Source organism: Bombina bombina, chromosome 2, assembly GCF_027579735.1.
Source record: "Bombina bombina isolate aBomBom1 chromosome 2, aBomBom1.pri, whole genome shotgun sequence".
Classification (NCBI taxonomy): domain Eukaryota; kingdom Metazoa; phylum Chordata; class Amphibia; order Anura; family Bombinatoridae; genus Bombina; species Bombina bombina.
This window is the reverse complement of record NC_069500.1, coordinates 147,533,153-147,557,741: the sequence shown is the minus strand read 5'-3', so window position 1 is coordinate 147,557,741 and position 24,589 is coordinate 147,533,153. Positions and strand designations below refer to the sequence as shown.

General features: G+C 38.9%; 1 protein-coding gene across 1 annotated transcript in view; it reads left to right on the top strand.

Moving 5' to 3' along the window:
* The first annotated feature begins 364 nt into the window (after nt 1–364).
* The window catches only part of IL6ST (interleukin 6 cytokine family signal transducer), a 221,812-nt gene continuing 197,587 nt past the window's right edge, over nt 365–24,589 (top strand). Inside the window, 1 exon segment of the mRNA XM_053699691.1 lies at nt 365–496. The gene's annotated coding sequence lies outside the window, so the exon portion shown is untranslated.

The following is a 24,589-nucleotide window of genomic DNA, read 5'->3' as shown; positions in this document are numbered from 1 at the left end:
ATCACTGCTCCAAGAAAGGTTGCAATTTAATTTGAATTTACCTAAATCCAAATCATGTTTCAACTAAAGTTAACGAAATTGTTTTTTATACAGATAAATATTACTGGGAAAAAAGAAACAAAACAAAAACTATTCCATCCAGGAATGCTTGTGTATATCATGTCAATCACAACGACAGCCCCCTAACAATAAAAAGGAGGCTGTTACAGAAATACTCGCCTGGGAAGAAGCCTATTACATACACTCACTGAGCACTCTGACAGGCCTGTACAATATAGCTCCTGACGGGAAGAAAACGTTTGTTGGAAGTCACATGATTGCGCTTGTCCAATGCCAGCCAAGAGACGGCAAATAACCCACACAGCTTCTCTAAGCTTGTGTGACGTCCACCAGTGACTGGGAGGCAGCTGCTGGGAATCACTAACTGAGCCGTGGGGCTTGCGGAGGCCTCAGGATGTGGTGTTGTGACTTCTTCTAGCGCCGGTTTGTTGCTCAGGTCTGTATTATACGTGGGGCATTATTTTGTTACTTGTCTTTTGGTACTTTGTGTTTTAGATGCTCTGTAACACGGTAGATATGGCTTCATAGCGCTTTTTTTGGCAACAAAGTGGTTAATTATTATGTGCACGTGATCTTCTAGTGTTCTGACTTCCTTCACATATTCTGTTTATTTTTTTCTGGTCCTTGACCTTTCTATTTTTTTTTTCGCATAACGGGAAGTCTATTCCAGTAAACTGGATGTCTCATACTTTAGTCATATACAAATAAACTTGTTACATATTCAATCTTGCCTATAGTTAAATATGACTAAATAGCACTTTCCCTGCATTGTGTTTGTATTTAACACTTGTAGTACCTGGTAGCGCTGTAAGTATTACAACATTATGTATCAATATAATAGGGTCTGATAAACTTGTATCACATTTAAGGGTCATACTGAGGAGCCTTTAATGCTTTTTTATTATATGATACCATTTATTTTCATATAGTTTGGGGTATACTGATATGTTACATATAAATAATTCCAGACTTTTAGAACCACAATGTAGAAATTAATAAAAAAATTAATTAAAATGCCACTGTCCCTTTTTCAAAGCACTCAGGACCTGTGGCAGTGGATATCTTGATGGGACTATTGTCAGTATATGTGGGTATTAAAACTGTCAGCGTGGTATATCTAACATTTGAGTACTGGTAGATTTTATAACAACATAATATTTATCATAGACTTGTGTATGTGACTTAGATTTGGTACCTTCTTGTCACAGTCATGTGGTATTTTTGCTTTGCAGCAATGATGTTTTAGGGACAGTAAACACTGAGCTTTTTATAGAAAATGTTTAGTTATTGTAATTACAGCTTGCAATATAGTTTCACAATTTTATTTTGCCCCCCTTTTTAATGTAATTTAGCTCAGAAACTTGAGCAATTTCTAATTCTCAGAACTTGGAATGCACCCTGCTGACTTCACAATTCTAACTCTGCTACATATCTGTCCCTAATTAGCTTTATCGAATAACTGTAAAACAATGTACTTTAATACAGAACTGTGCTGCACTATGCAAATAAATGATGACAATTATTAGAACAATGACAGCGGCTAGCCTCATTTTCTGTGGACTAAAGCCCAGATTTTCTCTTCCAAATGAGGCAAATGATAGGTGGAGTTTGGCTTTACCAAAAAAACAATTGCAGTAAAAAGGATGTAAATTTGTTTTTAAAATGTTGAGTTGGCTGATATTGTTATTCTATAGCAACACAACAGCAATGTCTTGTAATCACAGTGTTTACTGTCCCTTTTTAAATACTTTTTACTGCCAGCAAGCAAACGTTCCTTCTTGATACTGTATTCTTAGTTTTGACATGGTTTATATAATAAGGATTAATCTGCAGAGAGATAGAGAATTGTTTCTATGGTTTTTTTTTAACCTGTCAGTTTGTGTGTTTGATAAATGTAATTTAGTAGTTAAATTTTTTTTTATTATTATAGTTGTAACTATGCTCATTTTTATATCTGAAAGGGTACGTGTATATTAAAGTCGGTGCCAGCATTTATATGTAAGCACAAAATTATTTTAATAACATATATTTTTCTTCAGGTTGTGCACCTACCTTTAAAGGGGTGCTTTAGTCAACCATGTTTCTTTGTTTTGTCTAATAGAGGGGTTTTCAAAATGTAAAATGTATTTCATTAGAAAAATAAATAGAAAAACTCACATTCCTGTCGTGAATAAACCATTGTTTTCTTGTCTTATCTGCATGGGTGTTACTATAATAACCAATAAAGCAGAGCCAGGTGTCCTTATCAGCCAGTGAGGATTAGTAGAAGTAAAAAATTAACACTGCAGTATTGGCTTAATTTTAAATTAAACCTCTTCCCACCGTTCGGACGTTCTATGCCGTCCTAACTGCGTCCCCTCCATTGCCTTCTGGTTGGGGGACATGCCTAGCACCTCAGGAAGTCGCACTCATGAAGATTATCGATCTACCCTTGCAACAATGTAACAGCCAATGAGTGGGATTATTGGCTGTTACAACTGTATCGGCTTCCTCTCTTGCGTCACTGTGATCTGAGGGAGAGAGGAAAGCAGATCAACAGTCTATGTGCCTCACACTTTTTAAAAAGAAAACTAATAATAAATATATATATTATAATATAATTTTTTGCTGCTGCTCAGTGGAGCTATTGTGATCAGCCTGTTACGTCTTTGTTTAGTTTTTTTTTTTTTTTTTTTGAGAGGGGGGTTTCTTTAGTTGCTGTTAACCAATTCCTTTCAGTTTTTCAGTTTAACTATTTCCTGCTGTTCCAGATCACCGCCTTTCCCAGTGCTTTGCTTTTTTTTTTTTTTCTCTCTCTCTTTTGTTTATATAAAATAAAACAAAATATGAGGGAATTGGGGGTGGTGATGTGGCAATTGTTAGGTTAGGAATATACAAAAAAAAATCCCCAATGGCAGGGTGCTTTTCAGCAGAAGAGGCTTACGCCATTTCTGTCCAAGATTCAGGGAGTGAAACCCTCTCCGTTTTATCTGATAGCGCAACTCTTACAGCATCAGATATAGAGCCCCTAAATGATGCATCTAGTGATGGTGCTCCCTGCCTTCCATCTAAATTGAGGCGTCCAACAAACGAACAAATTTAACTGCCCCTGAAATACCCCTATTTACAGAGGCTCCTAGCATCACATCTAATGTTACAGTATCTGAGCCAATAAATTATCTTTCCTATGACTAAGTGCTGCATGGCACAAAACGCGTAAGTACTCCTCCCCTCCGTCCATGTCTTTTGTTCTGAGTGTGGATTTTAATTGTTCCCAATAAACTGTTTTAACTTGGATTCTTCGAGTGTCGCCTTCTTCTTTCTGTAACAAATTACCTCTCCCTGTTTCTGACAGATACTATGTTTCAGCATATAGTTGCTCAAACAAATTTATATGCCAGCCAGTATCTGTCAAAGAAACCACAGTCTCAGTATGTCAGAAAAAATACCTGGCACCCCACTGACATTTTGGGCCCTGGATTTGGTAATGGGCATTGTGAAGAAACCCAGCATATGAAAACTGAAACCAGAACCCCATTCTGGCTACCTCTCTTTTTCCAGGGATTATGAAGAGGGATAGATATGAACAGTTGCTGTGGTTTCTTCATTTTAATGATTATGCCCAGTGCTTCACCAGAAATCACCCCTTGTGTGACAGGTTATATAAAATAAGGCCCCTAATGAAACCACTTGTCCCAGAAAAATTCTGAAATTTACACCCCTAGCCAGGTTATTTGTATTGAGTCCCTTATTAAATTTAAGGGGAGATCACTTTTCAAGCAATATATGCCATCCAAGCGGTCCCGCTATGGTGTCAAATTTCATAAATTGTGCGAATGCAGTACAGGGTATACCTGGGCATTTAGCATCTCACAGGGTAAAGATAGACACTTAGATCCACATGGCTTTAGCTGACCAGTGCCTACAGCCATATCTACTTCAACAAAAGACTAAAACCTAGGACAGAAAAAGTAGTCTTATGTTATGCAGATTGCAGTCTATATAATACGTATGTGCTCTAAAAAAAGCAGGCACAGGGAAACCATATACTTTTTTGGAATTTTTGTTTAATATATCTGATATTTTGTTTAACTAGAGCCCTAATTCTCCCACATTTCATTCATGAAAGGTCCAGTGACTCTGTGGCAGGCATTTTCCCTCTAGTATCCACCACAGCCTGCAAAAAGTCACCCCAGAAAAGGTGCAGAGTCTGCTATAAAAAGGAGTGAGGAAGGGCTCTAGTTGCCATTGCCCTGACTGCGCCTCTCTACCTGACCTCTGTTTCACTGATTGCTTTAGAACAGGGATGGGGAACCTTGGTCCTCCAGATGTTTTAGAACTAAATTTCCCATGATGCTCAATTAGATTTCAGAGTGCTTAAGCATCATGGGTAATTTAGTTCTGACACATCAGAAATGCCAAGGTTCCCCATCCCTGCTTTAGAATATACTACACAGAGTTAAACTTAATTGAAAGCAATCTGTATGTGTTCCTGATTTATTTTATTATTCTGTATTCCTAACTTCATAGATCCCCCCCCCCCCCCCCCCGACCTTGTTCTGCCCCTTTTTACATTAAAGGGACATTATACACTCATTTTTTCTTTGCATACATGTTTTGTAGATGATCTATTTATATAGCCCATAAAATTTTTTTATTTTTTTTTAAATGTATAGTTTTGCTTATTTTATTTTTATAACAATGCTCTGATTTTCAGACCCCTAACCAAGCCCCAAAGTTTTAGGAGAATACAGTCAGCTACCTTCTACAGCTTGCTCCTGTTTGTGAAAAGGGTCTTTTCATATGCAAAAGAAGGGGGAGGGAGTGTCTTATATCCCACTTGCAGTGGACTTTCCAGCTATCTTTTCAACAGAGCTAAACTGAGAGCTTCTTAGTAAATTTTATACTGGATTTTTATATCAGTATCTGCATTTTATTCTTTATAGTAGTGCCTATTACATGCAATTATATGAAAATGAGTGTATACTGTCCATTTAAGGCCATGATAAATTATCTGAACAAAACAACTAAAATACTTCTTTTAGAATATCTTATCTACTTTTGCAAACGACATGTTATGATGGGGGTCATTTTCGTTCCTGGGCTGCCATACTGTCTCAAAGTCAACATAGGTCCAGAAAATCAATGTGCCAAATTTCCATCTAAATGGGAAGTCCCCTGTAACTTTATAAAACCTGTACGTGGGGGGGGGGGTATCTTTGTACTCGTAACTCGTGGGATATTGCTGAGCACAAATATTGTTGTATTATAGCAGTAAAACATATAAGAATGATAATTTAAACAATTAAAGTGCAGTGTTTGCAGGAGAAACACAAATAAAAATATGACCACTACATTTGGCAAGGTATTTTGGCTACAAAAAAGTCTAAACATAGCCCTTTTGGAATACCCTGGGTTGTCTACTTTTGCAAATGATATGCCATGATGGGATAATATTCATTCCGGGGCTGCCATAATGTCTTAAAGGGACACTGAACCCAAATTTTTTCTTTCATGATTCAGATAGAGCATGAAATTTTAACTTTCTAATTTATTCCTATTATCAATTTTTCTTCGTTCTTTTGCTATCTTTATTTTAAAAGCCGGAATGTAAATCTTAGCAGCCAGCCCATTTTAGGTTCAGCACCATGGATAGTGCTTGCTTATTGGAGACTGACATTTACCCACCAATAAGCAAGCATAACACATGTTCTCAACCGAAAATGGTCCGGCTCCTATGCATCACATTCCTGCTTTTTAAATAAAGAAAAATTGATAATAAGAAATAAATTAGAAAGTTGCTTAAAATTGCATGCTCTATCTGAATCATGAAAGGAAAAAAAATGGGTTTAGTGTCCATTTAAAGGCGACATAGACCCAGAAAATCAATGTGCCAAATGTTTATGAAGACAATTCCATAAAATATGTACATGGGAAGTACTGTTGTACTCTTAGGACAGGGTTCGACAAACCCAGTAGCCAGGGAGCCACTGGCTCCTAGAATTTTATCCCTGGCTCCTAACTTTTTGAGTTATTCTCCATATATCTATATGCAATTACCTCTGTCTGGCTCCTAAAAATATGTCTGACTTTTAAATATTGTTACTGGCTCCTAATTTTTAAACAGATTTGTCGATCACAGTCTTAGGACATTGCTGTAAACAAATATGGGTGTTTTTTATTGCATTAAATCGTATAAGGATGATGATGATGGACACAGCCAAAGTGCAGTGTTTGTGTGAAAAAAAACGCATACAAAAAATATGACCTCTAAATTTGGTCAGGTATTGTGGCTACAAATAAAGACTAGACATAGGCCTTTTGCAAATTGCCATGATGGGGTAATTTACATTCCTGGGCTGCCATAATGTCTGAAAGGCGACTTTGGCCCAGAAAATCAATGTGCCAAATTTCCATGTAAATGGGCAGATCCCATGTTGAGCCCTGTAACTTCCAAAAATCTAATAAAACCTGTACATTGCGCATATTTTTGTACTCTTGGTACAATAAATATCAGTGTTTTATTACAGTAATGTCTATCAGGATTATGATATTCGCAATAAAATTGCTTGGAAAACATAAAAAATGTTTTACTTTCTCACACTTTTTCCCCCCCCCCCCCCATATAAAATTTGTAGTTTAGAAATATTTGATGTTAAAGATCCCTATTTGTCCTCTAAAAACAATATATAATAAGTGTGGGTGCACTTAAAGGGACAGTCTACACCAGAATTGTTATTGTTTTAAACGATAAATAATCCCTTTTATTACCCATTCCCTAGTTTTGCATAACCAACACAGTTATAATAATACATTTTTTACCTTTGTGATTACCTTGTATTTAAGCCTCTGCAAACTGTCACCTTATTTCAGTTCTTTTGACAGACTTGCATTTTAGCCAATCAATGCTGATTTTCTACGTAACTCCACGAGCATAAGCGCAATGTTATCTATATGACACACATGAACTAACACCCTCTAGAGGTGACAAACTGTGAAAATGCATTCAGATAAGAGGCGTCCTTCAAGGTCCAAGAAATTAGCATATGAACCTCCTAGGTTTATCTTTCAACTAAGAATACCAAGAGAACTAAGCAAATTTGGTGATAAAAGTAAATTGGAAAGTTGTTAAAAATGACATGCCCTATCTGAATCAGGAAAGTTTATTTTGGACTAGACTGTCCATTTAAGGTGAAAGAGGTAACTTATGGTTGAATGGACACACATAGCTGAAATTCTAGGTTTTGTTTACGTTTAGAACTTGGATAATTGCTTATTTATTTTCTTCAGGCAAATATATTTTCAAATTGTGTAAATGCTGCTCTTTCATATATACATAATAGGGGGGAAAAGGTGTACTGTGCCCCTTTTAAAATGATATAAACCCCATTTTTTTTTCTATTAGTTATTTTTAGAACACCAACAGATTCCACAGCGCTATAAACAAAGGTGGACGGAGTACAACAAAACATTTATAGGGATTAAACAGGTAGAGGGCACTGCCAAGAGTCACACTGTTGTAGTCAGCTCTTAAGAAGGTGGTTCAAGGGGATAGCAATGGAGGAGAGGAACTGGTATAAAGAAAGGTTAGTGTAGGTTGTATGCATCCCTGAACAGTAGAGTCTTTAGAGAGAGCTTGAAGCTTTCAAAACTAGGGGCGAGTCTTGTGGAGCGAAGCAGAGAGTTCCATAAGATGGACGCCAGTCTGGAGAAGTCTTGTAAACTGGAGTGTGAGGAGGTAACGAGAGGAGGAGAGTAGGAGGTCATGAGCAGAACGAAGGGGATGTGAGGGAGAGTATCTGGAGACGAGGTCTGAGATATAGGGGGGGAGCAGTGCAGTTGAGGGCTTTGTATGTCAGAGTGAGAATTTTGTGTTTAATCCTGGAGGCAAGAGGAAGCCAGTGAAGGGATTGGCAGAGAGGTGCAGCAGATGAAGTGCGACGTGTAAGGAAGATGAGCCTGGCAGAGGCATTCATTATGGATTGTAAAGGAGCTAGGCGGCAGCTGGAGAGACCAGAGAGGACGGAGTTGCAGTAATCGAGGCGGGATAGAGTGTACTGTTACAACATATGTTCACATTTTTGAAGTGAACATTTTATAAGTGAGGCATTAAGAAAGAATTATACAAGGATTGGGCAAGGGGCAAGATACAAGGCAAGTACTTTTGTAATATTATGTCTTATGTATCTCCCCAGAGCCAGAACTTTTATTCACTTTCTGCGATTACATGTATTTATTTTTTTTGAGAATTTTTTTTCTGTTGGTTATTTTTAATTAAAAAATTTTTTTTTTTAATTAGGCAGTTACTGTAAAGCACCAGTTCAGTTGCAATGTGTTGATTAACTGGATAATAAAGCACTTTTAAAGTTTAATATATTGCAGCAGTTGAAAATTGGATTGCAAATTTAGCTGCAAACAAAAAATAAATTGTAAATGTCTCTGGAATAAAGTTGTTTCCTTTTTGTCTTGGTCTAACATAGAAATGTAGTAATAAAAAAGGTGCATTGGTCATAAGAATGTCTTGCGTTCTGAAAAAACAGCTCCCTTCAAACAGCACTTTGCTGTGGATGTGCTGTGTTTGTTAAGGAAAACTTACAGTGTAGCCAGAGCAAAGAGCTGTTTCAAGAGAACAGCCTGATGTGGAGCAGCACTGCAAAGTGAAAGCACTAACCGTTTCTGCATGTGTCCTGTTCTTTCTGCAGATATGATGCACTTTCTGTGATGACATCTCAGATCACTGCATGTTCTGCCATGGGGTGTATCTCATTGTTTCCTAATGCAATTGCTGCTGTAATGCTGTGTCTTATGTGTTTAATAGGTTCCCACTTTTGTAAAAATGCTCAATATATTCATATTCCTTTTTGCTACCTCCTGTCTCTATAACAAACTACATTATTCAATTACTCCTTCCCCCCCCCCTCTCCACCTGCACTGTTCATTAGCCCATCTCTCTTAAACTCACCTTACTTTTGTACTCATGAACTTTTACCTATTCCTAAACACTCTCTCTCCCCCCTGCACCGCATCTCAAAAAGAGTCTCATTACTGCAAATCTGTATCTCCTCTCATGTCACTCTCCCTCTTGCTTTTACTAACTGCTGGTTACATCTCCCCTAATCTTGGTCCCCAACAGCTTCCTAGCCGTGCACATCCATGTTTACGTTCCATAGACTCAGAAAACAAAACTCTGGCAACCTTACTCACATTCTTCTTGCATCTAAAGTCACTTCCCATTTTACTTTTGCACTCTGGAACTCTCGCACTGTTTGCAACAAGCTCACTTCTATACATGACCTCTTTATCTCCCGCTCTCTCCCCTAGACACAGCATCCACTGCTGCTCTGTCACATGGGGGGCTCCACTTCAGCCATACTCCTAGGTCTGGTAATAGCAAAGGAAGTGGTGTAGGTATTTTACTTTCCTCTCGTTGCACCTTTCAACAAATTCAAACCATCTCTTCCCTCACATTTTCCTCATTCGAAACCCACATGATTCGCTTATTCTCTTCCCTTTCTATACGTGTTGCAGTCATATACCGACCCCCCTGGCTCCTCAACTCAATTTCTAGATCACTTGGCTGCCTGGCTAACTTATTTCCTTTTTTCAGACACCCCTGCCCTTATTCTTGGCGACTTCAACTTCCCTCTTGACAATCCCACTGCCTCTAATGCAAAACAACTTCTGCAACTCAATTCCTCTTTCGGATTGTCACAATGGACTGATTCTCCCACTCACAAAGACGGTCACTCCCTTGACCTGATCTTTAGCTATCGATGCACTATTTCATACTTCACAAACTCCCCTTTTCCTCTTTCTGACCACCATCTCCTCGCTTGCAACATATCATCCCTCCCTAAAACTCTCCCTCCTTCTACTCCTCCCTCCAAACTTCACAGAAGCATTTTGTTATTAGATCAGCAACAGCTTGTTAATTCCCTCGAACCTCTCCTCTCATCCTTTTCCTGCCCTGACCAATCTACCTGCCACTATAAATTCCACCCTTACATCTGTCCTTGACAATATGGCCCCTCTTACCATAGCGTGGAAATCACACTCTCATCCTCGGCCCTGGCATACTCTGAAACGGTACCTACGCAGATGTTCCCATACTGCTGAGCGGCACTGGAGATATCTCGGAGTTCAAGATGAATTTGTAATGAAGAAAATCAGCTGAACTCATACTATTCTGCCCTTAATCTCTATAAGCAACATTACTTCTCTACTCTTTCTTCAAACCCAAAACGTCGGTTTTCCACTTTCAATATTCTTCTCCGCCCACCCCCTAATACAACTTTCTGTCAGCTCAAGACTTTGCCAGCCACTTCAATAACAAAATCAACTCCATCAGAAACGAAATTGTCTCTCAACATACTTCCATTCTCTCACCCCCTCAAACTCTCACAATCAATCACAACCCACATAGCTCTTTCTCCCCTGTTACTGAGGAAGAAGTTTCTGCACTTTTACTGCGCTTACCTCACTACCTGTCCCCTTGACCCTTTGCCCTCACAGCTACTTCCCTCCCTCTCTTCTACCCTTACCCCTATACTCACACACATTTTCAACCTCTTCCTTCAGGACCGGTATATTTCCCTCATCTCTGAAACCTGCACTGGTCACACCTATCCTCAAAAAAACCTTACCTTGATCCAACCTCCCCATCCAATTACTAACCTATTTCCCTCCTCCCTCTTGCCTCAAAGCTTCTCGAAAAGCTACTATATGCATGCCTATCCCATTTTCCTTACATTAAACTCCCTCCTTGACCCACTGCAATCTGGATTTTGTCCCCATCACTCCACAGAGACAGCAATCGCTAAGGTTACCAATGACTTAGTTACAGCTAAATCAAAAGGCCACTTCTCTCTGATTTTCCTCCTTGATCTGTCCGCAGCCTTTGATACTGTTGACCACCCACTTGTGCTCCAAACCCTCCAATCCTTCAGGCATTTGTGACACAGCCCTCTTGTGGTTCTCTTCCTACCTGTCAAACCGTACCTTTTTAGTGAAGCCTCCTCTGCCCCGTCACCACTTTCTGTCGGGGTACCGCAATGCTCTGTCCTAGTTCCCCTTCTCTTCTCAATCTACACGTCATCACTAGGTTCCCTCATTAAATTCTACAGTTTCCAATATCATTTGTATGCTGACGACACCCAAATCTACTTCTCCGCACCAGACCTATCTCCTTCCTTGCTATCCCGTGTCACTGTATTTTTCACATCTCTTCCTGGATGTCCTCTTACTACCGAAAGCTAAATCTCTTTTCAAAACTGAGCTCCTTATCTCCACCCCTAATCTCTCTAACTGTTGAGAACTCCATTACCCCTACCCCACATGCCCGATGTCTTGGGGTCGCATTTGACTCAGATCTTTCAGTACTTGACTAAAGCCTGCTGCTTCCACCTTAAAAACATCTCTAAAATTAGACATCTCCTTACACAAGACACAACTAAGATTTTAATCCACTCTCTCGTCATTTAATACAGTTATTAAAAAGATCCCAATTTACTTTGTTCTCATAGTATTCTTTATTGAAGAGAATACTTAAAGGGACATGAAACCCAAATATTTTTTCTTTCATGATTCTGATGGAGAATACAATTTTTTTTTAAACAACTTTCTAATTTACTTCTATTTAATTTTTTAATTCTCTTGGTATCGTTTGTTTAAGGAGCAGCAATGTCCTTATGGGTGAGTGTGTGTGTGTGTGTATGTATGTATATATATATATATATATATATATATATATATATATATATATATATATATATATATATATATATATATTCGTATTGTAACGCATATAGGCCGCACCCTTAAAGTTTGGTGCCATTTTAAAGAAATTAAATTTTAAAGAAAATACACACATTAATAGAACAGGGGGATCCTTTTCCACTTCCCCAAGTGTATAGAATAAAACAAAGGAAAGATGCTGCACTTCTTAGTATGGTACCTAATTTCAAATGTGAAAAAAACTTTATTCAGGCATTAAAGCTATAATGGCTAAATAAAGGCTTTTTCACATTTGAAATTACCATACTAAGGAGTTCAGCATCTTTCCTTTGTTTTATTTTAACAGACCAGTATTAAAGCTACAATTTTTTATTTACCCTAATAGTACAGGTTTTTTGTTGTTGTTTTTTTTAATCAGGTATGATGTGAGGGGGGGGGGGGAAACAGTCTCTTACCAATATCAGAGGCAAAACTGACTAACATGGGACATCCTGTTCTCTGCCCACTTCCTACCTACACTACAATACCCATAAGGCCTCCTCTCCTATCCTTTTAAGGACCTCCTTCTTAACATCCTTAGTTACCATACCTTGCATACTGCCTTTCTGCACATTCCTATAATCATCCTCCTCCTTGTACCGGTACTTGTATCAACTACGGACCCTGCATGCCTTTCCGTTCAGCACACAGCTCCTACTGTGATGACATCATCATCTACAGCCACATCTGCCGCTCCGTCCCTGCAGACTGCAACGCCTGTGAAAGAAGCAGTTAGCAACGTCTTCGGTTCACTCCTAGAAGACTGCTAATGTTACCAATACCTGCAACTAAGCATTAGCAGTCTTCTAGAAATGAACCGAAGACGTTGCTAAATGCTTCTTTCACAGGCGTTGCAGTCTGCAGGGACGGAGCGGCAGATGTGGCTGTAGATGATGATGTCATCACAGTAGGAGCTGTGTGCTGAACGGAAAGGCATGCAGAGTCCGTAGTTGATACAAGCACCGGTACAAGGAGGAGGATTATAGGGCGATTATAGAAATGCTTATTTCATAGGAGCTTGGTCTGTTACCGGTACATTCCTTACCCGGTATTTACTATAATAGGCAATATTAAGCCAAAAAAACCCCACAAAAATACCGCATATAGGCCGCGCCCCACATATAGGCTGCACTGCAACTTTAAAGGTAGAAATCAAGGGAAAAAAGTGCGGCCTATATGCGGAACAATACGATGTATATCTCTATATCCTCTATCCTTCCACCAATCAACAGCTAGACCCTAGGATGAGGAAGAACTGCTCCACTCATGAAAAGTGGGAAGAACAGTCCCAATTAATAAAATCAAAATTCCTAGAAAGAGGATACGAAGAAACAATGTTGGATCAAAAAATCTCAGAAGTAAGAAAAATCGATAGGGCTGAGCTGACGAAATATAGAAGAAAGATAAGACCAACAGAGGATGAGAACGACATTCTAAACATCCCTATGATCACTGAATACAGTGAGAATAGAAACATCATTGAGAAGATTTTCAACAAACACTGGGGGCTCCTAAAAGAAGACGAACTGATGGGTGAAAGATTACCACCAAAACCGAAGTTCATTTACAGAAAAACTAAAAATCTGAAAAGTAAGATCGCACCAAGTATACCAAAGAAGAAGACCGCTAAGATGTCTTTGGGAGGAAGATTAAATGATTCTTCCCATGCCCGTCATGTAAAGCCTGTAAATGTAGAATTAAATCTACCACATTTCAGTGTCATAATACAAAGGAGTTACATAAAATCCATGATATGATCAGATGTCAAGATAAAGGTGTCATATATATGTTGCAATGTCCATGTGGCCTACAATATGTAGGCCAGACATCAAGACGCTTAAAGACAGGATACGCAAACACCTATTATTTATTGAGAAATGTAACATGGAAACACCTCTCTATAAACACTTTTCCCTGAGACATAATGGGAATATAAAAGATCTCAGCTTTATGGGTATCCAGAAAGTGAACAAAGGATGGAGAGGAGGCAATTTTGAAAAACAACTATCAATTATTGAATCAAAATGGATTTTCACTCTAGATTGTCTCCACCCGAAAGGGCTGAACAACAAGGAGGATCTCTCCCATCTTTTCAATATGACAAGATAGTCCCCAGTTCATCTTTTACCTTTAACCTGGTTTCAACAAAATCTCTCATTCAGCTATAGGAATGTCATTATCATCTGTCTACCAGTTTCTAGATAAGCTACCTATTAAGGTATAGGGGAACAATCTATACAGCTATGTCCATGTAAGATAAGCAAGTATTCTAGCTATCTGAATAGCCCATGGTCTATTCTCGTATTAGACATGTCTATATAAGTTTTTTTTAGGTATCTGATCATCTATCATGCATCAGCCCAGTCACTTTCTAGCTAAAAAAACTTGCGATCCAGTCCTAGATGTTTTACACACAACATATTAATCCATTATGGTGTCTTAGTCCGCCTCCCTGGTTTGCTCAATTTACAGTCTTGTTTTCTTATATGGAAGCTCCAGTTTTTGCCTGATAATTATTGTAATATTGGTCTATTAAAACTGATTAGTTCAAAAGTATATTGGCCTCTGGCCCCCTCCTGCACACCTAACTACGTATTTAGACTATGTTTAGTCCGTATAAACACAGGGATATATTTCTAGATTTCCATCCTTAAGCTGTTATTAACTTTGCACTTCATAATCTTATAGTGGAGAATCAATTAAGGTATCCATCTAACTAGTGTAATTTAACTAGTCTATTCTAATATCTGTAGCCCTCTTTCCCTCAATCTGCTAATTTATAAGTTTATATTCCTCTGGAGATATAATATTCATAACGCAGAATATGAATCATAACAGGAGCTACGTAGCCTGGAGCTGGCATTAGACCCTAGGCAAGGCAGGTCAAGATTTATTATTACTATTATTCTTTATATAACTTCTGGTCTCATACCAGTGTTTAACTGCTCAGATTTCTAAAAGGAGTTAAGTTTTCTTCGGTTTGAAAGTAAGTCTAACACACATTTATTGCCTGTTAGACATAAGACATCTCATATTTCAGATAATAGAAGCCTCTAACACCATTTTTGACATCAAATGTTTATATGGTTAGGTTTACCATCTATCCCTATTTTATTTAGCAAGGTTTTTGTGATTACGTTTTTACCGTAGGTGATATCTTTCATAATAAAGACACATATTCATTATAGGTTTATTTATTTATCCACTGCTTATATATGGAGTACTATTGTCCACTCGAATACTGCTTCATCAATGTTTGCAGCCACTCCTCTATTACAATCTATTCATTCCTGTGGAAATATGTTACACACCAATTTTCTGTCTAGAATACGATATGGATCATGCCTTGTTCTTTAGTTTACCTTTTCAGATGTGTCTAATGTAATACCCAATTAGATCCCCTCTATCATACACACTTTAACAAAACAACCAATCATACTCCCTTTATCCTACACACCTCTATGAACCACCAATAGAGGCGCCGGAAAGTAGTCGTGACGTCACGACCAATCACAGATATCGGAATTCGGTCCGATTTTAGGCAATTTATAAGTTAACTATTCATCCCCAATTATGGATATATGAGAAATTATAGATGAGTCTAAAAGATGTGTACAATCAAAAAACCTTGTACATCGATATAGTTAAATTTATTGTATATTGTTTTCAGCCTAATCACACAGACCGGAAGTGACGTCACCACTATAGGAGCAATAGAGATCGTTCTTTAAACACTGTATATCTATTTTATTATTGATTGTTATTGTAATTTACATGCTGATGTTTGATATCATATGGAACATAACTAAACTGATGTTAAGAATTTGAGTAACTTCAGAGTTTAGAGTCATTACTACCTAGTTTTAGTCTTCAATAAGATACCAAGAGAATGAAGCAAATTTGCTTACAGAAGTGAATTGGAAAATTGTTTAAAATTGCATGCTCTATCTGAATCATGAAAGTTTAATTTTAACTTTACTGTCCCTTTAAACCCAGGCTTAGGTAAAAGAGCGGTTTAACTTGGGGCAATGCCTTACAAAAACTCTTTTAAGAGCTATTGGTAGTTTAGTATTAGATTAGGGGTGTTTTTTATTTTGGAGGGATTTTTTTATAGGAGCATTGGGTTTATATTTTGGATAGCTTTGTTTTTTTATGTAATTTTAGCTTTTTTTTTTTTTTAATATAAAATAGACTGCCTTTTGGGCAGGCTTATCTCCTAGTATTAGTATAATGCTAAATATTTACTAGTAAAATGTTGTATCTGAATGCTGCAAATTGTCTTATAGATTTAAATTCATAGATACCATACTTAATCTGGCATTTTTTTTTATTGTTGGTGTGCATATTCAGAAATTGTAGTAGTAATAATGGTACTATAACTATTAAAGTGATGGTAAACCTCAACTTATCAAATGCCATAAATGTTATCTTTGCCATTAAAGTACATGTACCTTTTTTTTTTTTTTTTTAAATCCATCTGTGAAAGGGTTAAATTGGTACATACAGTAATGCTTTTATTGCAATGTTATGCCTGGGCCACATGGATGAACACTTTTTTTTTTATTTTTTTTATTATTTATTACAATTCCAGTGAACATCCAATCAACATGTTGTGTGTCATTTGACAATCTCGAAGTCCAGCCCCTTTAAAGCCCTTAGAAAGCCTATGTAGAGAGTGGGTGGGACTACTCTATACATACAAAGTTCAGTCCAGCACAGCAACAGTCAGGAACATGCGAATTCACTCAGGAGCCTCACTCCAGGTTCCAAAAGTATACAAGAAATCCACGGGTGAGTGACAGCAGATAAGTTTTATATGAAAACTTACACAGAGACAAGTAGCAGCGACGTTTCAGAATAAATTTCCTTAATCATGCTCACAAAGTGATTTCTTTCTATATATAGACATATACCACTAGGTGGCGCTAAACTGCCAATTTTCTATTAACCCTAAAGGTTTCAATACATCAAAGTGGATATAAACATAAAAACAATGTAACAATTCTCCTAACTATTAAGATAACCATATTTCATATCTATCAAAATTAAGCATACCAATACTCTACCAAAAAATGACATAGTATTTACATATATAATCATAACTTTTTTAATATAGAAAAAAGGAACATATATTTCATAGAAACACAGAAAGGTCCCAATCTCTGTTGAGACCATTGGGTTCAAGAGTTCCTAATTTAAAAATCCAGAAGGCTTTGCGCTGTTTCAGCAGCTGCTCTCTATTGCCCCCTCTGCGGGGTCTAGATACACTTTCAATAATTTGGAATCTTAATTCATTTATTAGATGACCCATCTTGATAGTGATGTGCTACTGGGGCTTTTTTATTACCTGTCCTAATACTGCTTTTATGTTCTATGATTCTGTCTTTGATGTTTCTTGTCGTCTCTTTGACATAACCATGCCCATATGGGCATTTGATCATATATACAACAAATTGGGTATAGCAAGAATGGTAGCCTCTGATACTGAATTTTTTCCCTGTTACTGGATGATAGATAAAAGAGCCTTTAGACATATTATTGCAGCAGGAGCAATTAAGACATGGGTAACATCCTTCTTTTTTATTACCTATAACACTTTGTATAATAGATTTACTTGGACCAATATCGGCTTTGATGAGCTGTTTCCTTAAACTTAGGCCTTGCTTATAAGCTGGCATAGGGGGGAATTGAAATTCAATAACTCCAGGATTACATTCAGTTAAAATAGGCCAGTGTTTTTTTAACAATTTTTTGTATCATTGCTGATTGTGCGTTATATTCTGATACAAAGATAATACGAGATTCATTTTTTATCTTATCTTTCTTTTTGCGCAACAAAGTTTCTCTAGGTATTGATCTAGCATATTGTATTTCTCTATCAATTAATGCCGGTGGATAGCCTCTATTAAGGAATCTATTCCTCATTTCTTTAAGTCTTAATTCTAGTACACTCTCATTTGAAATGATCCTTCGGGCTCTAAAAAATTGGCTACGAGGGAGAGCTTTAAGTAAAGGAGGAGGTTGGGCACTTTCGTAATGAAGTAAGCTATTTTGATCTGTCTCTTTTCGGTAGAGATCAACCAATAATGACTGCCCATTTTTAATAACTTTAGTATCAAGAAATAAAATATAATCCTCATTCCATACTAATTTAAATTTAATGCTACCAGTAGCACCATTCAAATTATTGACAAAATCACATAGGGATCCAACGTCGCCCCTCCAGACCCCAAAGATATCATCGATATAGCGCCACCAGCAGACGCCATATCGATGAAATCCCGGGTTGGTATATACAAATCTCTCTTTGAAAATGTTCATAAAGATATTAGCGTAATTAGGGACGACGTTGGACCCCATAGCGGTTCCATGTGTTTGCAGAAAATAATTGCAGTACAGAATAAGTTCTAGTTTTTGAGATATAAAATCAATATGTTGCTTCAAATATTTGTGATCAGAACTTAATACTGCTTTACCGGGACTTATTCCACTTTCATGGGCTATTGATTCTTGCTATACCCAATTTGTTGTGTATATAATCAAATGCCCATGTGGGCGTGGTTATGTCGGAGAGACAAGAAACATCAAAGACAGAATCATAGAACATAAAAGCAGTATTAGGACAGGTAATAAAAAAGCCCCAGTAGCACATCACTTTATCAAGATGGGTCATCTAATAAATGAATTAAGATTCCAAATTATTGAAAGTGTATCTAGACCCCGCAGAGGGGGCAATAGAGAGCAGCTGCTGAAACAGCGCGAAGCCTTCTGGATTTTTAAATTAGGAACTCTTGAACCCAATGGTCTCAACAGAGATTGGGACCTTTCTGTGTTTCTATGAAATATATGTTCCTTTTCTCTTGTAAGGTGTATCCAGTCCACGGATAATCCATTACTTGTGGGATATTCTCCTTCCCAACAGGAAGTTGCTAGAGGATCACCCACAGCAGAGCTGCTATATAGCTCCTCCCCTAACTGCCATACCCAGTCATTCTCTTGCAACTCTCAACAAGCATGGAGGTAGTAAGAGGAAAGTGGTGAAATGTAGCTGTTATCTTGCTTCAATCAATAGAAGAATCTGCCTGTCATTTCTATGATCTTAGCAGGTTGTAACTAAGATCCATTGCTGTTCTCACACATGACTGAAGAGAGAGGTAACTTCAGAGGGGGAATGGCGTGCAGGTTATCCTGCTATGAGGTATGTGCAGTTAATATTTTTCTAGAAGATGTGAATGCTAGAAAATGCTGCTGATACCAAATTTATGTAAGGTAAGCCTGAATACAGTGATTTAATAGCGACGGGTATCATGCTTACTTTCTGAGGTAATACTCTTTTATATTTACAATATAAAACGTTTGCTGGCATGTTTAAAAGTTTTTATATATACTTTGGTGATAAAACTTTATTGGGGCCTAGTTTTTTCCACATGGCTGGCTTAAATTTGCCTAGAAACAGTTTCCTGAGGCTTTCCACTGTGTTACTATGAGTGGGAGGGGCCTAATTTAGCGTTTTTTTTGCGCAGTAACTTTTACAGACTGAGACATCCAGCTTCCTCCAGGAGTCCCCTGAATGCTATAGGACATCTCTAAAGGGCTCTTAGGCTTTCCAAAATCGTTTGTTGGGGAAGGTAGGCCCACAGCAAGGCTGTGGCAGTTTGGTGTGACTGTTAAAAAACGTCTATCGTTTTTTTTTATCCGTATTTTGATCTAAGGGGTTAATCATCCATTTGCAAGTGGGTGCAATGCTCTGTTAGCTTATTATACACACTGTAAAAATTTCGTTTGATTTACTGCCTTTTTCTCACTGTTTTTCAAAATTTGTTTCTCTTAAAGGCACAGTACCGTTTCTTATATTTGCTTGTTAACTTGATTTAAAGTTTTTTCCAAGCTTGCTAGTCTGTATAAACATGTCTGACATAGAGGAAACTCCTTGTTCATTATGTTTTAAAAGCCATGGTGGAACCCCCTCTTAGAATGTGTACCAAATGTACTGATTTCACTTTAAGCAATAAAGATCATATTCTGTCTTTAAAAAATTTATCACCAGAGGAATCTGACGAGGGGGAAGATATGCCGACTAACTCTCCCCACGTGTCAGATCCTTTCACTCCCGCTCAAGGGACTCATGCTTACAAGACATGGCGGCAGTCATGGATAATACACTGTCAGCGGTATTAGCCAGACTTCCTGAATTTAGAGGAAAGCGAGATAGCTCTGGAGTTAGACGAAATACAGAACATACTGACTCTTTAAGAGCTATGTCTGATACTGCCTCACAATATGCAGAAGCTGAAGAAGGAGAGCTTCTTTCTGTGGGTGATGTTTCTGACTCAGGGAAGATGATGCAACCTGATTCTGATATCTCTACATTTAAATTTAAGCTTGAACACCTCCGCGTGTTACTCAGGGAGGTTTTAGCTGCTCTGAATGACTTTGATACAATTGCAGTGTCAGAGAAATTGTGTAGTTTGGATAAATACTATGCAGTGCCAGTGAGTACTGATATTTTTCCAATACCTAAAAGGTTTACAGAAATTATTACTAAGGAATGGGATAGACCAGGTGTGCCGTTCTCTCCCCCTCCTATTTTTAGAATTTTTTTTCCAATAGACGCCCCCACACGGGACTTATGGCAGACAGTTCCTAAGGTGGAGAGAGAAGTTTCTACTCTAGCAAAGCGTACTACTATCCCTGTCGAGGACAGTTGTGCTTTCTTAGATCCAATGGATAAAAAGTTAGAGGGTTACCTTAAGAAAATGTTTATTCAACAAGGTTTTATCCTACAGCCCCTTGCATGCATTGCTCCTGTCACTGCTGCTTCGGCGTTCTGGTTTGAGTCTCTGGAAGAGGCTTTACAGGTAGCGACTCCATTGGATGACATACTTGACAAGCTTAGAGCACTTAAGCTAGCCAATTCTTTTGTTTCTGATGCCATTGTTCATTTGACTAAACTAACGGCTAAGAATTCTGGTTTTGCTATCCAGGCGCGCAGAGCGCTATGGCTTAAATCATGGTCAGCTGACGTTACTTCAAAGTCTAAGCTGCTTAACATTCCCTTCAAGGGGCAGACCCTATTCGGGCCTGGTTTGAAGGAGATTATTGCTGATATCACTGGAGGAAAAGGTCATGCCCTTCCTCAGGATAGGTCCAAATCAAGGGCCAGTCTAATTTTCGTGCCTTTCGAAACTTCAAGGCAAGTGCGGCATCAACTTCCTCTAATGCAAAACAAGAGGGAACTTTTGCTCAGTCCAAGACGGTCTGGAGACCTAACCAGACCTGGAACAAAGGTAAGCAGGCCAAAAAGCCTGCTGCTGCCTCAAAGACAGCATGAAGGAACGGCCCCCTATCCGGTAACGGATCTAGTAGGGGGCAGACTTTCGCTCTTCGCCCAGGCGTGGGCAAGAGATGTCCAGGATCCCTGGGCGTTGGAAATTATATCCCAGGGATATCTTCTGGACTTCAAGGCTTCCCCCCCCCAAAAGGGAGATTTCACCTTTCACAATTATCTGCAAACCAGATAAAGAGAGAGGCATTCTTACACTGTGTACAAGACCTCCTAGTTATGGGAGTGATCCATCCAGTTCTAAAGGAGGGACAGGGATTTTACTCAAATCTGTGGTTCCCAAAAAAGAGGGAACCTTCAGACCAATTTTGGATCTAAAGATCTTGAAAAAATTCCTCAGAGTTCCATCATTCAAGATTGAGACTATTCGTACCATCCTACCTATGATCCAGGAGGGTCAATACATGACTACAGTTTAAAGGATGCTTATCTTCACATTCCGATACACAAAGATCATCATCGGTTTCTCAGGTTTGCCTTCCTAGACAGGCATTACCAGTTTGTAGCTCTTCCCTTTGGGTTAGCTACAGCCCCAAGAATCTTTACGAAGGTTCTGGGGTCGCTTCTGGCGGTCCTAAGGCCGCGGGGCATAGCAGTGGCCCCTTATTTAGACGACATCCTGATTCAGGCGTCAAACTTCCAAATTGCCAAGTCTCATACGGACATAGTGTTGGCATTTCTGAGGTCGCATGGGTGGAAGGTGAACGAGAAAAAGAGTTCTCTATCCCCCCTTACAAGAGTTTCCTTCCTAGGGACTCTGATAGATTCTGTAGAAATGAAAATTTACCTGACGGAGTCCAGGTTATCAAAACTTCTAAATTCCTACCGTGTTCTTTATTCCATTCTTTGCCCTTCGGTGGCTCAGTGCATGGAAGTAATCGGCTTAATGGTAGCGGCAATGGACATAGTGCCGTTTGCACGCCTACATCTCAGACCGCTGCAACTATGCATGCTCAGTCAGTGGAATGGGGATTACACAGATTTGTCCCCTCTACTAAATCTGGATCAAGAGACCAGAGATTCTCTTCTCTGGTGGCTATCTCGGGTCCATCTGTCCAAGGGAATGACCTTTCGCAGGCCAGATTGGACAATTGTAACGACAGATGCCAGCCTTCTAGGCTGGGGGGCAGTCTGGAACTCCCTGAAGGCTCAGGGATTGTGGACTCAGGAGGAGACACTCCTTCCAATAAACATTCTGGAACTAAGAGCGATATTCAATGCTCTTCAGGCTTGGCCTCAGCTAGCGACAATGAGGTTCATCAGATTTCAGTCGGACAACATCACGACTGTGGCTTACATCAACCATCAAGGGGGAACAAGGAGTTCCCTAGCGATGTTAGAAGTCTCAAAGATAATTCGCTGTGCAGAGATTAACTCTTGCCAGCTATCCATATCCCAGGTGTAGAGAACTGGGAGGCGGATTTTCTAAGTCAACAGACTTTTCATCCGGGGGAGTGGGAGCTCCATCCGGAGGTGTTTGCACAATTGATTCATTGTTGGGGCAAACCAGAACTGGATCTCATGGCGTCTTGCCAGAACGCCAAGCTTCCTTGTTACGGATCCAGGTCCAGGGATCCCAAGGCAACGCTGATGCTCTAGCAGCGCCTTGGTCCTTCAACCTGGCTTATGTGTTTCCACCGTTTCCTCTGCTCCCTCGTCTGATTGCCAAAATCAAGCAGGAGAGAGCATCGGTGATCTTGATAGTGCCTGCGTGGCCACGCAGGACTTGGTATGCAGATCTGGTGGACATGTCATCCTTTCCACCATGGACTCTGCAGCTGAGACAGGACCTTCTACTTCAAGGTCCTTTCAACCATCCAAATCTAATTTCTCTTAGGCCGACTGCCTGGAGATTGAACGCTTGATTTTATCAAAGCGTGGTTTCTCAGAGTCAGTCATTGATACCTTAATTCAGGCATGAAAGCCTGTCACCAGGAAAATCTATCATAAGATATGGCGTAAATATCTTTATTGGTGTGAATCCAAGGGCTACTCATGGAGTAAGGTCAGGATTCCCAGGATATTATCTTTTCTCCAAGAAGGATTGGAGAAAGGATTGTCAGCTAGTTCCTTAAAGGGACAGATTTCTGCACTGTCCTTTTGCACAAGCGTCTGGCGGATGTTCCAGACTTTCAGGCATTTTGTCAGGCTTTAGTTATAATCAAGCCTGTGTTTAAACCTGTTGCTCCACCTTGGAGCTTAAATTTGGTTCTTAAAGTTCTTCATGGGGTTCCGTTTGATATCTATGGAATGAAGAGGTTCAAACTTTTATCTTGGAAAGTTCTTTTTTTGGTAGCTATTTCCTCGGCTCGTAGAGTTTCCGAGTTATCTGCCTTACAATGTGATTCTCCTTATCTGATCTTCCATGCAGATAAGGTAGTTCTGCGTACCAAACCTGGGGTTTTACCTTAGGTGGTATCTAATAAGAATATCAATCAAGAGATTGTTGTTCCGTCTTTGTGTCCTAATCCTTCAAAGAAGGAACGTCTATTACACAATCTGGACGTGGTTCGTGCTTTAAAGTTTTACTTACAAGCTACTAAAGATTTTCGTCAAACATCTGCTTTGTTTGTTGTCTACTCTGGACAGAGGAGAGGTCAAAAGGCTTCGGCAACCTCTCTTTCTTTTTGGCTAAGAAGCATAATCCGCTTAGCCTATGAGACTGCTGGCCAGCAGCCTCCAGAAAGGATTACAGCTCATTCTACTAGAGCTGTGGCTTCCACATGGGCCTTTAAAAATGAGGCTTCTGTTGAACAGATATGCAAGGCGGCGACTTGGTCTTCGCTTCATACTTTTTCAAAATTCTACAAATTTGATACTTTTGCTTCTTCGGAGGCTATGTTTGGGAGACAGGTTTTACAGGCAGTGGTATCTTCCGTTTAAGTACCTGCCTTGTCCCTCCCATCATCCGTGTACTTTGGTATTGGTATCCCACAAGTAATGGATGATCCGTGGACTGGATACACCTTACAAGAGAAAACATAATTTATGCTTACCTGATAAGTTTATTTCTCTTGTGGTGTATCCAGTCCACGGCCCGCCCTGTCATTTTAAGGCAGGTATTTTTTAATTTTAAACTACAGTCACCACTGCACTCTGGTTTCTCCTTTCTCTGCTTGTTTTCGGTCGAATGACTGGATATGGCAGTTAGGGGAAGAGCTATATAGCAGCTCTGCTGTGGGTGATCCTCTTGCAGCTTCCTGTTGGGAAGGAGAATATCCCACAATTAATGGATGATCCGTGGACTGGATACACCACAAGAGAAATAAATTTATCAGGTAAGCATAAATTATGTTTTTTCTATATTAAAAAAGGTTATGATTATATATGTAAATACTATGTAATTTTTTTGTTAGAGTATTTGTATGGTTATCTTAATAGTTAGGAGAATTGTTACATTGTTTTTATGTTTATATCCACTTTGATGTATTGAAA